This window comes from Lonchura striata, chromosome 14 (genome assembly GCF_046129695.1).
Source record: "Lonchura striata isolate bLonStr1 chromosome 14, bLonStr1.mat, whole genome shotgun sequence".
In the NCBI taxonomy this organism is placed as follows: Eukaryota; Metazoa; Chordata; class Aves; order Passeriformes; family Estrildidae; genus Lonchura; species Lonchura striata.
In genome coordinates this window covers 10438036-10451995 of record NC_134616.1, presented here as the reverse complement: position 1 = coordinate 10451995, position 13960 = coordinate 10438036, and the positions used below count along the sequence as shown (strand labels likewise).

The following is a 13960-nucleotide window of genomic DNA, read 5'->3' as shown; positions in this document are numbered from 1 at the left end:
GCCCAGCCCATCCCTGCCCAGCCCATCCCAGCCCTGCCCAGCCCATCCCATCCCAGCCCATCCCTGCCCAGCCCATCCCTGCCCATCCCTGCCCATCCCTGCCCAGCCCAGCCCAGCCCATCCCAGCCCATCCCTGCCCAGCCCATCCCTGCCCATCCCTGCCCAGCCCATCCCATCCCTGCCCAGCCCTGCCCATCCCAGCCCATCCCTGCCCAGCCCATCCCTGCCCAGCCCTGCCCAGCCCTGGCTCAGCCTCTCTGTGTCTGTGCTGGGGTCCCCGGGCTCCTGGGGCAGTGCCAAGGGGCAGATGGGGGCTCTGCACAGAGATGGCATCTTGCCATCGCAGCTTTTGTTGGCACAGTGTCGATGCCACGCAGGGAATCTGCCTCTGCTTTCCCTCGCAGCAGCTTTGCAAGCAGACTGTCACACACTCATTGTTGTGCCTTTAGCTGATCAGTTCTGGAAAGGAAATGATGGGCAAGATAATCTAAGCATGGAACATTTCTATTATCATCACCTTGACCACAGATTACCTCTTCATTCCAAAAAATGCTTCTGATGCGATACTTGGAGCGGCATTTCAGTAAATTTGTTCTCCAGAAAATTAACTTTAATGAAAAATATTGCTGTCATACTCATAGACATGTTTAGTGTTTAAACCCCACATAGTATGTTGGAGCACTCAATCAACAAGCAAAAAATAAATTCAATATCCATACAAGCTATCATCATGCAAGGAGCTTTTGCATTATGGTCTTACAGCAGTTTGAAATGACACTTTCTGTAAAGGCTTTAGATGTATTTGCCACATTAAATAGTAACTATGTATGTAATTGAGCACGCTTAATGATAACTCCTTGCCTACTACAGAATCTTTACTGAATTCTAGTGGCCTAGTGTAACTGAGGTCATGGTACATAAATATGACTGTAATCCCAAATTAAATTTATATATACTTGTTGTGCAATAACAGCAAAGTAGGAAAATGAAACAAGCTTCCTCCCCAGTGTAGCTTTGAAAGCTTGGAAAATTATAGCTCTGCTGGTCAGATGGGTTACATGGGAAGTTATTCCTGGTCCATTGAAATAATTGTATTAATCTCACGTACTGTGTAAGAGTCTGGTCTTGTGGTCTTTTGATATATAAAGCATAATTCTCTGACAAAATATTCTAGATGTTCTGTGGTGCACCTGAGATTTTTTGTACTGTATGTCTGAATAAAAATTACTAATGCAAAAATATCTTCTTTGCAGAAATAAGCAAGTTACTCATACTCTGGGTTGCTTTATTTTGTTGGTTATTTGGTTGTCGCTTGCCCAATACTACAACTTATAACCTCTGACTCTCTAAAATATTGCTTTTATGGTTTGCTTTTATGGAGGTTTTTATGTTTAGAGCCCTTTTAAATCTTGAAAGAAATGAAATTTCTTTCAGTATCTTTTGTCTTGAGGTGTGAATTGTTTAGCATTATGACTTGGTTGAATTTGAGTCATGTTGCTGTATAATGGTTTTACTCTGTCACGTGTTCATGGGGCAAAGAGCAGCATAAGGAAACAGCATTTTGAATTCTATACCATGGGAAGATTCTTAGGTTTTTCAGAAAAAAGTGCTTTTTGAACTTAAAGCTTAAATCAAGTAAATTCTGACATTACCAATCATCAGTGCACTCCAGATAAGAACTAACCCCATCAGAACATGTTAGCAGCTCTGCACACCCCCTGAAATCTTCTGTTAATGATTATTTTTCTAACATGGTTTGATTAGCAGGTTGTATACCTATTGAAATCAAATACGAAGAATTGTAGTGGAAGCTACCAAAAACAGGATACATGCACTCACTCCTTCTGCTAGTAAAATTAAATTATTAATGCTTTAATTTCTTTTTTTTTTCCACAGGATTTGAGGTTCCAATTAAATCCGTGTTTGGGCCATTGCTTTGCCTGCCAGTACTTAATCTTTTTCGAAGGCCTCATCACTTATCTAATACAAAAGAACGAGGTAAGGAGAAAAAGTAATGAAATGCAGCATAGCACATCTGTCAAAGGAGCAGAAAGTAGCTTTAAAAAAAATCCAAGATCAATGGCATTAAAAAATTATTTGTTGAGCACTAAATGTGCTCATGTTAGGCACGTTAATTGTAAAGAATCTGTATGTACTGATGTACCAGTATATACCATCTGAATATGTACTAACACACCAGTATGTCCTTGCATACTCTGAGGGTTTTGTTGTTGGTGTTTAAGATATTTACTGTTGATGTAGCCACAGGACACAAATGACTGATAGGAGTAGTTGCTAAGTGTACTTCTCTGTACTGCTGAATCTTCTGTAAGATTCTTTGACATCCTAATACTGAACAGTTGAATATAATTAACATTTCTGAAGTTATTTAAAATTCATTTTTGGGTCAGTCTTGATTTATGTTCTTCAAATGTGCATAATGCAACACTGGGTACTGTATTAAAAGGCTTAAACTCTTTCAGCACTTAGAACTGTACTATCCGTTGTTGTTGATAATAGATCTGTCCAAAATACCTGGAACTGACTTTTGCTATGTCACTTAGGATTCCAACAACATACAGCAAGGCAGGCATAACCAGAGGTGACAGAGAAGAGTAGTAAAGTGATTTAGCCTTGACAGGCTAAGGATGTAAGGCAGATATGGTTTGAAAAATATAAACCTTTCCTGAGTTTCAAAAGTATAGCTTGCAGTGGCCACCCCTGCAGCCACTGCTGACATGCACAAGAGACAATATTGGGATTTCAGTTCTTTTTTTTCTTTTTTTTGCCCACTCATTTTTTCTGCATTCTCACATCCCTTCCCAGGGTCAAGTTCAAACTAATATTAGCTGGTGCAGAGCAGGCTCAGTGGCTCCTTAATATGCTTTCACCTCAGGGTCTTTATATGAAAACCAGCAGGTTAGAAAGTTTGTTGGCCTCTCACCTTTTCAACATAAAATATCATGTATTTGGTTTGGGAGCGTTAACCACACATCTTCTCTAGGGTCTCTCTCAAGGATGCTATTTATAGCTTTGCTTTTCAAGCTGTGTAAAGGGTGTTATTAAGTAGCCGGGAAAAAATGTTTAATCATCAGACCATGGAAAGCCATAGGCCAGGCAGAAAATTGCCAGTGGCATTTGTCAGCAATAAGTAAAACTGGGTTCAGTTGGTGAGTTTTTAAAGCACAGTTTGTTGCTGAGGGGAGTTGTCCCTCCACATCCAGAGCTGATGATGGAAATGGCTCACTGAGAGAAGCATTCCTGAAGTATTTCCTAGAACTTCTATCAATTACTTCTACATGTGTAGATTTTACAATTACTTTTGCATGTGTCAATTGTTGGCTTTGCTATGTAAATCCTTTAGGTTTGCCAAATAACTTCCAGGTTTCTGATTCCAGTCTTGCTGTGTCTTACAGCACAGTTGTCTTCTCGGTTGCCCATCTACCACCTCATGTCTGCTAAAATTTCTCATGGTATTGGTCTCTGAGACTGAAAAAGATGATGAAACCACAAACATTTGTATAATTTAACAAAAATTACTCCCTACCATTGCTTGTGGAAGCAAGGTGGAATGCTTGTATAGAATCAGTTACCAACAGGGTCCATCTTAAAAAAATAATTAAGCTTTAATATAACTACTCTTAATAGAATTTTAATATAAAGCATACTTGATTTGTCTCTTGCTCTTCAATTTTCTTTCCATTCCTCGTAATTGCATTTCAAAGGTCTTCTTTCAGTAGATAAACATCTCAAATTTATTTTTTAAAATATTCTCTTATATCATCTTGTTTAAGAAAAATTGACTTTTTTACCCTCCAAACCTTCCTGCTTCTTCATGTGTTGGTGAGGCATGTTAACAACTTAAAACAGATAATCTTTGTGATTATTAGCTTCTTATAAACATAATTATCTTCTGATTAGTGCAGATGACATTAAAAAAATCTTACACTGAAACAGTGCCTAAAATGAGTTATGTGCTAACTACATGTGCAGTTTAATTGGAACCCCTACTGATACTGAACACAGTTGGTTTTGTTGTGGTTTGAAACAAAATCAAGACTTAAAAGATTACAATGTTGTATCTGGAATGTCTGAGTGTCTGTATCTCCCAGTAATTTTTAACTCATTCACTGACATAAATGTTTTTTTAGCCCACTGACTGATACTAACATGAAGATGGAATTTCGAAATAAAATTTTCCTAACATTCTAGTGAAAATGCATGGCTTTGCAGTCAAAAAAAGGATATTGAAAATGCCCTGGCTAAGGGAAGGCCACTTTGTGAGCTTCTCTGGAGTATTCTACAACAGAAAGAGACCTAATTAATGTGCCAATTTTGGGAGAGGCATTTGAGTCAGAATCTGCACCTTTCCAACATGTGAGGGTCAACAGTGAAAATTTGCTAATGCATGGAATTTCCAGGGCTCTGCTCAGGAAATCAGACTGGATTCCTCCTTGTGTGCTCTAAATATTTCCCTCTTCCTCATGGTATGTTTATCCTGTCTGCCTGGAAGATGCTGATATTTGATGTGAAAACCTTTCCTGCAGCCAGAGGAACATTTACTTTCAGGTTATAATTTCTGTGTTTAAAACCAAACCCCATTATCACGCTTGTGGCTGGCTGGGATCATGTTTATGGTTTATTATATTTGCAGTTTCAACTATAGACACAGAAAAATATCTGTTTTGCTTGTGGAGCAGCTTATTGTGCTTATTGAACAGTAACAAACCTTATGCTATGGATGAAAGAATGTGATTTATCTGTGTTCTTAAAGGTACTATGTGATTAGACATCACCCTCATAAACAGTGTCTTATGCTGTGATTTCATAAATTCCTGTTAGCTTGTACCATTGGGGAAGTTCGTAAGTCCATGAAATATCTGTCAACATGTGGCTTCTCACCACTGCAAAGTCTTGATAGGGTTACAGGCCTTCAAGATGAATTGTGGTTTCCTGGACAATTTGTGTAATGGATCTTTGGGGTATTCATACTTTCAAGACATATGTGGATTTATATGCCATAAAAGATAAAGAATGCTTTGCAGCTTCTATTCTAGATATAGCACCATTTGAAATGCTTGAGATTACATCCATATAGTGGGTGGTTTGCTCTGAGGCTCTTAAACATTCATTTCTGCTGTTCTCATATCAGAGATTCTCTATTAATATTGCCATAGTGAACCAGGAGAGTGACTGCTGGGAATCTCCAGGCAATCAATGAGAAATACTTGGCAACAACACTGTCCTTTTCACTTTTATTTAAGGTTGTGAGAGCAATTTACAAACATTAATAACACATTACAGTAACCTCCTGAATCTCTGTGAGCATTTATTTCTAGAAAATTTAACCTAAGCTAAAAGTAAGTAACAGCTATGCTACCATAGTGGAAACAAACCATTCTCTTGCTGGCCTCCCTTTTTTGTGGACCCTCTTGGACATCCATGGAGTTTAGTTTAAAAAAAATGGTCACAGTTTCCAATCTCTGGACTCTACTTTTTGAAGATAATCTGATTATTCCATCAGAACTCTCATCTATCTTGAGCTTCTTAATAGCTTGAGCTAAATTTTTAAATAATCTGAAGAATGAGAAGGAAACAAAAACATTGACAACACTTCCTAATAGCAGTATTCTCCTTGTTGGAGTATAGAAATTCTCTTAGAATGACTGTGTTCAATGTTCAATCAGTTTTACACTGTTGAAAGTTTAGACCCAATTGCAAATTAGCAATAAAGAGGAATAGTCAGCAATTCAATGTCAAATAGCAAAGTCTTCTCTGACTTTGACAGGCATTTTATTATTTTTTTTCTTTCTTCCTCCCTCCCCCATTATTGCATAAATATCTTGTTTAAGTTTTGTGGTGTATTCTCTATGATAACATAAACCATTTGATTCTAATTTGCTACACCTAACTATGATGGTTTAATGTAGGGCAGTAACTACTGAATTATCCAGTGTCACAGTGTGCTTGCCAAATTGTTATGCTCTTATCTCACTGAAATGGAACCTCAAACCACCTTTCCCTTCACAATCCATTAACAATTTACTTCCTAGTAATTCCAAGAAAGGAATACAGAGATGCCAAAGCAGACAATAGTCTATATTGAAATAATAGACTTTATTCCTTAGTCTTTTGTGTAACAAAATCTCATTTTGATATTAATGGAAACCTATGATGTAAAGGTGTTTTTTTTCACATGGTCCAGTACTATAAATCACATGTAAATGTACCCTACCGTTTGAATTGTGAGCTCATGAACTCTCCTTGTTTCTACTTAAAATATCAAGAAATAGTTTTTAAGGACAGCATAAAAGCACTTCTTGGAGAAATCTTGAATTATCTAGCAGTGAAATTTCATTATTCCTTTAATTATTTACATAAAATAAAAAAATGGAGTTGCTGTAGAATTCCAGCAATGCAATTTTTCAGTAATGCACCATGGAGACAGTTTCTTGCAATATTCCAGAGCTCTGTCCTTTAAGATAAATGTATTTTTATGCAGTTCAAATTATTTTACAGTCTTTAAAGTATTATTTTACAAATCATTGATGTATTAAGTTGGCTTAATCATCTGTCTGCATTTAGGCTTCCAAAAGCACATGTGGTAGAGATGTTTTGGGGTTCTTCCAACATCTGTAAACCGGTGACTCGGTAACAGGAAAAATAAAATGAATAATTCAAAAGATCAATGCTGACCAAAGACCAGAGATACTTAGTATTATTATATTTTTGGTTTTCTGCCTGTAGGCCATAATTTTATAGATAAAACATTTTTTGGAGTAAATAAGGCTGATCACTATATACTATAAATAATAGTAGTATGTGCTTTTGCTTGCATTAGAAGGATTGTACCTTCTGTGATACATTTTGCTAGCATCAAAAAGGCAGCAAGTGATTAAATATATATCTTCTGCCTGACAAACTTCACTTATGCTTCCAAAAACATAATCATATCCTGTTCTTTTCATCTTCTGGCTGTTTATGCTTTCCAGCAGAAGGGAGGCCTGTGACACCAAGCAGCAGCTCCCAGGGCATGGGGATGCTGCTGGAGCTGAACACTTTGGTGCCTGGTTTGGAAGAAAATCAGCACTGAGTCTCCCTCCTTAGGCTGCCAATGAACAGTGAGGCTACAAATATCAAGGCATTAGAGGAATTCAAATCATGCTAGGCACAAGAGCTCAAAAGTGACTTTTATCCCAATGAAATTCTACCAAGGTAGCTTCTAGATTTTCTCTCAAACTTCTGAGAGTGTTTGTGCCCATGTCTGAACTCCCTGCACTCTCACGTTGGGACTGTGAGACCAAGCACAGCATTCATGCTGCTCCACAGCAGTGCATGGCTTCTAAAATGCTGCTCTCCAAGTTCCACTTCAGTTAAGACTACATGTAATAGTGTAGTATTAATAGAAGTAATTGTACTAATCATTTTTATAACACCTAACAACTAAGACCAGAAATAATACTATAAGCAGCAAGCTCTTTGCTTGCAGCAACCTCTACTGCAACTCCTCTATAATCCCAGGAAAATGATTTTGAGATTTTCTTGGATTTTAAATGTTACGTAGCGTTCAGGTAGCTTAGTATAGTAAAGTTCTGTCTCTAGAGACTTAGATAAAACTCTGTGTAAGCAGACTGATCTCATCTAATCCCCGGTAGGCATTCTTCCAAATCTTAAACCTACAACTGTAGTCATGTCAAAGTAATGTATTTTTTTGTTTAAGCCAAGTAGCTCAATACTTGAATTAAAAAAAGAAGAATAGGTGCAGCAGGCCAGGACTTACGTAGGTGAGAAAGTCAGAACAGTGGTAACACTGTCTTGGTGGCACCATTCTGTGTCATACATGTTAATTCCAACTAAAAAAACCTCCAAAATTATAAAAAGGTGTCAACTATGGGAACAAACTGTATAAAACCAAGCCAAGGCAATATGTGTAAGCTCTTAATTTAATTACTGCAGATTTATTTTGATTTCTATCTGAACCACAGCCAGCAGGATTGTATTTGCTGGAAAAAATAGATAATTTCAATGCAATCAACTTGTCTCTTTATTTTCTATTCCTTCATTTAAGAAGATTTTACATGTAAAAAACCATAATTTACATAATGAGATAGTAATACTGAATATATCCTAAATGTTTTAGCAGCATGGCTTGTTCCTTGTAGTGTCAAGAAGTTTAAGGACAGTAACTTGGAGAAATCTAGATTTTTCAGGGCATTACTCCCCTGACTCCTTCAGAAATTCCCTTGGAAAAAAATGTTCTCTCACATCCTCAGTGTCAGGGAGATTCTTTCTTTCAACAGGTTGGTACAGACAAGCTCCAGTCACCCAGCTCTTGTTTTTCATCAGTGGGATGTGTAAAATTTGCAGTTCCAGCACCACTTGTCCAGTGGATCTCTGCCTGTGTGCAGGCCAGCTGCAGAACTCAAATGGAAATTTCAGACTTGGTGCCTCTCACCAGGGCCCAGCAGCAGCACTCTGACATCAGCATGCTGGGCACTCAGCCATGCCCTCCTCAGTGCTCTGCCTTGGGCAGGGCGTGTCTGCAGTCATTCCTTACCCAAAGCACTTGGAGATTCTCTTCCAGGAATCTGATGGCAGAACTGCTGGGAGCCATCAGCTGTGAGAGAGCAAAGGGAACTTCTAGAAGACAGGTTACTTGCCAGTACAGGCTGTTTGGGCACTTGATGTAGTCCACACTTAGTTGGACTTTTTTTCCTTCTCAGTCTCTTTAAAATACAGTTGCAGTTCACCATCCAGGAGCAAGGGACAGGAATTGCTCCAAGTGTTGGAAGGGATGAGTATGTGCTCTTGGAGAGTAAAGAACCTCTTCATGGCAAAGAGCAGATTCTGGATAAGCCACTGTCCTTTGATGGTTCCTGCAGGATGTCAGATACAGAGCAGGCTTGGCTCTGCAAGTGGCATTCAAGCTCATGTGTGGGCAGTCATACCAAATAGTGCTGGATGGACATTTTCAAAGTCATCTGGAAATAGAAGTACAGACAGTGACTGGGGGAAAGATTGAATTAGAATTCAATGATCCTATATTTATAAATTATCTAGTATCTATAACACTTTAAAATAGAATTTATTTGCTTTAATAATTAATGGAAAGTTCATAGTAGGTAATTTATTAATAATACAGTGTCATCAGTATGGATTATGCCCAATTCCTATTTCTATTCTATTGAACCTACTGTTCTGTTTTATGGTAACAGCAAGAAGCTCAGTTTTAAATAGTGAAAGGAAGCCTATTACCTTGTTTTCAAAATAAAATATGGAGTTATCTGTGGAATAAAAAGCTTATGTTTGAGGTCAGGAATAGCTACAAACACAGAAGGAAGTGTTTATGTTTAGATGATTGCTAAAGGTCACTATGCAGAAAAATACTGGAATATGTAGGCACTTAGATTTGAGTCACACCACTAAAATCAATGGAATGACTTTTATACTTATTGGCATAATTATCCTATTGAGACATTTACTTAAGTGTTCTGCTGATTCAGAGCCAGAATATACAAGCATACTGCAAAGGCAAAGCCTGTCACATTTGAAAAGTACAGTTTCAGCTTCCCAAATTCTTCATTATTCCATTACTAATTTCAGCGGTTTCATGTACTCTTACTACATAAATTACTATTGTCCCCACAAGAAGTGTGTAGATACCAGTTTGAAAATGGGGGTTTTATAGCAGTAGCAATCAGTAGGAAGGGCCTATTTATTTTTATCTCTGTTTATATTTTTTCTTGTTTTCACCAAGCAGGTTTCTCAAGCTGCAATACTCTGGCATTGTGTCTGAAACAATTTGCTGCAGAGTAACAAATCTTGATGTTTTCAGGAAAAAAAAAAAAAAGCCAATATCTAGTTACTGATATTGCTAAAGAGATTAGGATTGTAGTTCTTAAATAGGTAGATCTGTTTTCTTCACAGAGAAGATTAAAAACAAATTTGCACCAAATATGTCGTTCCAGCTATGATGATTTCATGTAAGCAGTGTAACAAGTGAAAAATTGATGAAAATTGGAAGCAATGGAATGGGTTGATTAAGTCCATATCCAGAACTGCACACTGTAACAGCACAGGTGATTTTCCATTACACTCTGCTGCTGGTGAAGCCAGACCTCCTGGTGGCTATCAGAGCTTCTACTACATGTGTGTGTGTGTGAACAGCCCATCTGCTTTGTAAGTTTTAGGAGAAAGGAGTGGGAGGGAAACTCCTATTTTGATTATATTTTTAAGGGAAGGATGCAGTGTATTGATTGCACAAAATAGTGTTCAAGCACAAATTCCCATATTGACCAAGAAGTAAATTTCAGCAGCATTTGCTTTGGTTTTTGCTGCTGCCAGAGTGGGTAAGTGCAGGAGAACTGGCACAAGAATGGGTAGGTGAGGCTTGTGTTTGATGTTCAGCACTGTCAGATTGACACTGCTGGGAATGGTGGAATTGCTGCTGGTAGTGCCTGCAGTTCCTGGCTCCCTCGGAAGTTATGTGGGAGAGGAGGTGCATTTATCCCTTGCTTTCACAGAAAACTGGTGTCTTATGTCTGTGTGCTGTCAGTCTCACGTGGGTAGTTGTTAAATCTGGCTAGGGAGTATCCATCAGTAATGATCAACAATTTTAGGGTAAAATAGCAAAGTTATTTTGGAGTGAGATCTGGTGCCTTCTAAAATGTTTTTAACAAAGCTGATCTATGAACTTAATCAAACAATATTTTCTCCAAAACTATCACTTCTGATTCAGACATTGCCTCATTTTCTTTTATTATTATTTAGAAAGCAGAGGAAAAAATATTCAGGGTTCAGGGTTTTCTTTTAAAAATTGCTTCCTTTTTTTTGACTGAAAATTTTTCACAATATCTCTTTGTCAGTATTTACTACAAATAACAAGCAGCTGATTTACAAGAAGATGCCTAACAGTCTTCTGTTAATGGCTGTATAGAATTTTACCAGTTGCATGGGATTTTCTTGTTTGGGCAGCTCTCAGGTTTTACCTAGTACAGCCTTTCAGTGAGATAACCAGCACAGCTGAAGTATGACAGTGTTTTATTATTGTTCTTTAAATCAGCACATTTTCACCTTTAGAAAACACAAGATATTTCAATAAATGTAGAAAGGGTTTATGGAATCATAATAATTGATTCATTTAGACTCTGATTTGTTTTCTTTGCTTTTGAGCATTGCTTGCATGTAAATGTTGGTCATTCCCCTAAAACATGTGTTGTATCCCTTGGAGTTTCCCCTTACCTAATGATGAAAAGGTTTTCCTGCCTTATGTATTACTGAATTAAAATTATTCAAATAGGGGTGTGTGCACTTTTCAGGGTTTAGGAGTATGCAAAGGCACAGTATTTGATTATAGAAATAATATGCTGACTTAAAATACAAAAGCAGCACTTTATAGTAGAACCACCTGCATCCTCCTCACTTTTACACAAAGTAGAACCATTAAAAGAGCAGCACAGTTAACATGAAGAGATTTCCAGAAACATATCATCATGAAATACCTACTCCCATACATCTGCACACAGGGAGGAGGGAGAAATTCATTCTTAAATCCTTCTAGCAAAAATGTTGCTGATCTTCAGACATTTGTCTTTGTGTTCTTTCCCTTACCAATGGATAAGGACACAATGTATTGCTACTTTCTGTCTGATTCATTCCTTAAAAAACAATCTGTTCTTTTAGTGGCACTTGTTATTAATCAAGTTTTTTTCCTTTCATTAGAGTCGTTGTTGGCTCAATCACTTCAGTATATGTAATCACTAACTTTTTCCATTACACTGGTGAATAGGTGCTCTTATATGTCTGTCAGAGGGATGCTGGTACATTTAGTATGATGCTTTGCAATTTCAGTGAGAACATTAATGGTTGAAGTGTGATTGCTTTTTTTTTCCTTTGAGAGAAAAAAAAATGTGTAACATGTTCTCCTTAGAGAGAAAAGAGCGAAGAATGATGGAAATTTCCAAACTCAATTTATTTTTGTATCATTAAAATGTTGAAAAGTACCAAGGCATACTCTTGCAGAATCAATCATTTCATAATGTATCTGCAGAGGCCCTGGACTTGCCTATCCTGAAGAGAATACTGAAAAGGCTAAAGTATCAATTTTGTACAATAGTCTATGTATTTGCAGAATACAGCACAGAAATTCTCACTGTTGCAAATGAAATGGAAGAGGGAGGGTTTGTGTACGTAAAACCTTTATTGACATGGTATTGTTTTCTGTGCAAAATGGTCTGTGTGGAACAAATAGAAAGACAAGGGAGATGTAATACTTCACTGAGTAGGTATTCATATTTTAATGCCAAAAGGCACTCAGATAGCACCAAAAAATTTTGTGACAAATATTAAAAAAATTAATCCATTTTTTCATGCAAATGATGCTTTTTTTTCCAACAGTGGGAAATTGTTCTTGCTTTAAAACCAAGGTTCTTTAAAACCAAGACTAAATAAATAAATACTAAATGTGCTACATAGCTCTGTTTTTAAAATTGGCCTTCTCATCATGTTTTCTCTGAATTTTTTAATTATCTTTTTCTTGATTTCCACTCATGATTGCACTTTTCCAGATCTTGCATATTACCTGGTGGGTTTTTTTGGTTTGTTTTATTTCCTATCCATTCTCTTACCTGAATCTTACCGTTTTCATTCTATAATACAGCAAATATCTGTCTTTTCTCTTTCTTTGGTAATTGTTTTGTAGAGATCTGATGAGAAATCTTCCATTCCCACAGCTCCAAACAGTTAGCTTTTATTATTAGCTTTTTTCTCTTGAAATTATTCTGCTCTATCACTGGATTTTTCTGCATCTCTTTCCAGGAGCCAAAGCATATTGCAAACTCCTGATAAACTTGGTCTTTTTTACTTAGTTAATTTAATCTATCCTGTTTACTCTTTGCATATTTTCCCCAAATTAGGTTTGCACATTTTAGCTTTGCCTCTTTTTTCATGCCACTCCATACTTCTATATTGACTTTTGACCATTTTTTCCTCCTACTCTTTGGAATATTTCTCAGAGCCACCTCTAACCCTCCCTGCCCATTCATGTGCTCCATTACTGAATCTCCATCCTAACTTGGATAATATGTTATTTGTGAAAGAGATCAACTGTACTATTTTCAGCCTCATAAGTGTTTTCTGTAGTACTTAAGAACATGTTTGGGCCTCCTTGATCACTGAATTTTGTGTCCAATGCCTTAAAACTGGAATTTACAAATAATTTGTAATGATAAAAATACAATGCTCAGATTATTCAGATGATTTTATTTATCCTGGAAATGCACATCTGTCTTTAAAATAGAAAATTTGTTCTAATATTTTATACTACATCTCTTAATACAGAAATCTGAGGTCTCGTCCAGATCTTGGGCCCATTCGAATTCAGAATGGGAATTTTTCCCCTTGTATTTGATTCACATGTGTCAGCCACATTCTATCAAGGAGCATTTTGGTGAGCATCATTAGCATTCCTTAGTTTGAGCTCATTTCCTGAGGAGCCTCAGGCTGCAGGTATCAGCACTTTTGCTGAGGACAGCAGAATCTCTGTGCCCCTCTCCCACCTCTCTGCTGCACGGTGGGGCTGAGGGGTGAAGAGAGCACCTGGGGCTCCCATAGGCAGAAGGACACACTGCACTGATGCCTTAAGTTTTAGCTTTCATATTTGTCAGATTCTGTACTGCCTTAGTATGTGACTCTGAACCTCACATAAAGTGTTAGCAAGTTCTCTTCACAGTTTAGTCAGACAAAACAATCCTTTTCCAGCCTGAGAACCAAGGACACTGGCGCAGCTTTAGACCCAAAAAGTGTAAACAGCAGTGAATTGAGGAGAGCAAACTGGGAGGAGGGGACTTTATAACCTGGAGCTGTAATTGGACAGTTAACCCCAATATGGAAATGGTCCAAAACTTACAAAAGTGTGAAAACACGTGACTGGTTGTCCATCTTGTGTCCATTTTGGTTCATC

The 13960-nt window shown here is 37.5% G+C and overlaps 1 protein-coding gene across 2 annotated transcripts in view; it reads left to right on the top strand.

The window, feature by feature from the left end:
- TENM1 (teneurin transmembrane protein 1) overlaps nucleotides 1-13960 on the top strand; it is a 794184-nt gene that overhangs the window by 316551 nt on the left and 463673 nt on the right. For both annotated transcript variants that reach the window (XM_077786535.1, XM_077786536.1), the window contains one exon: nucleotides 1897-1998. The gene's annotated coding sequence lies outside the window, so the exon portion shown is untranslated. The remainder of the gene's footprint in view (nucleotides 1-1896; nucleotides 1999-13960) is intronic.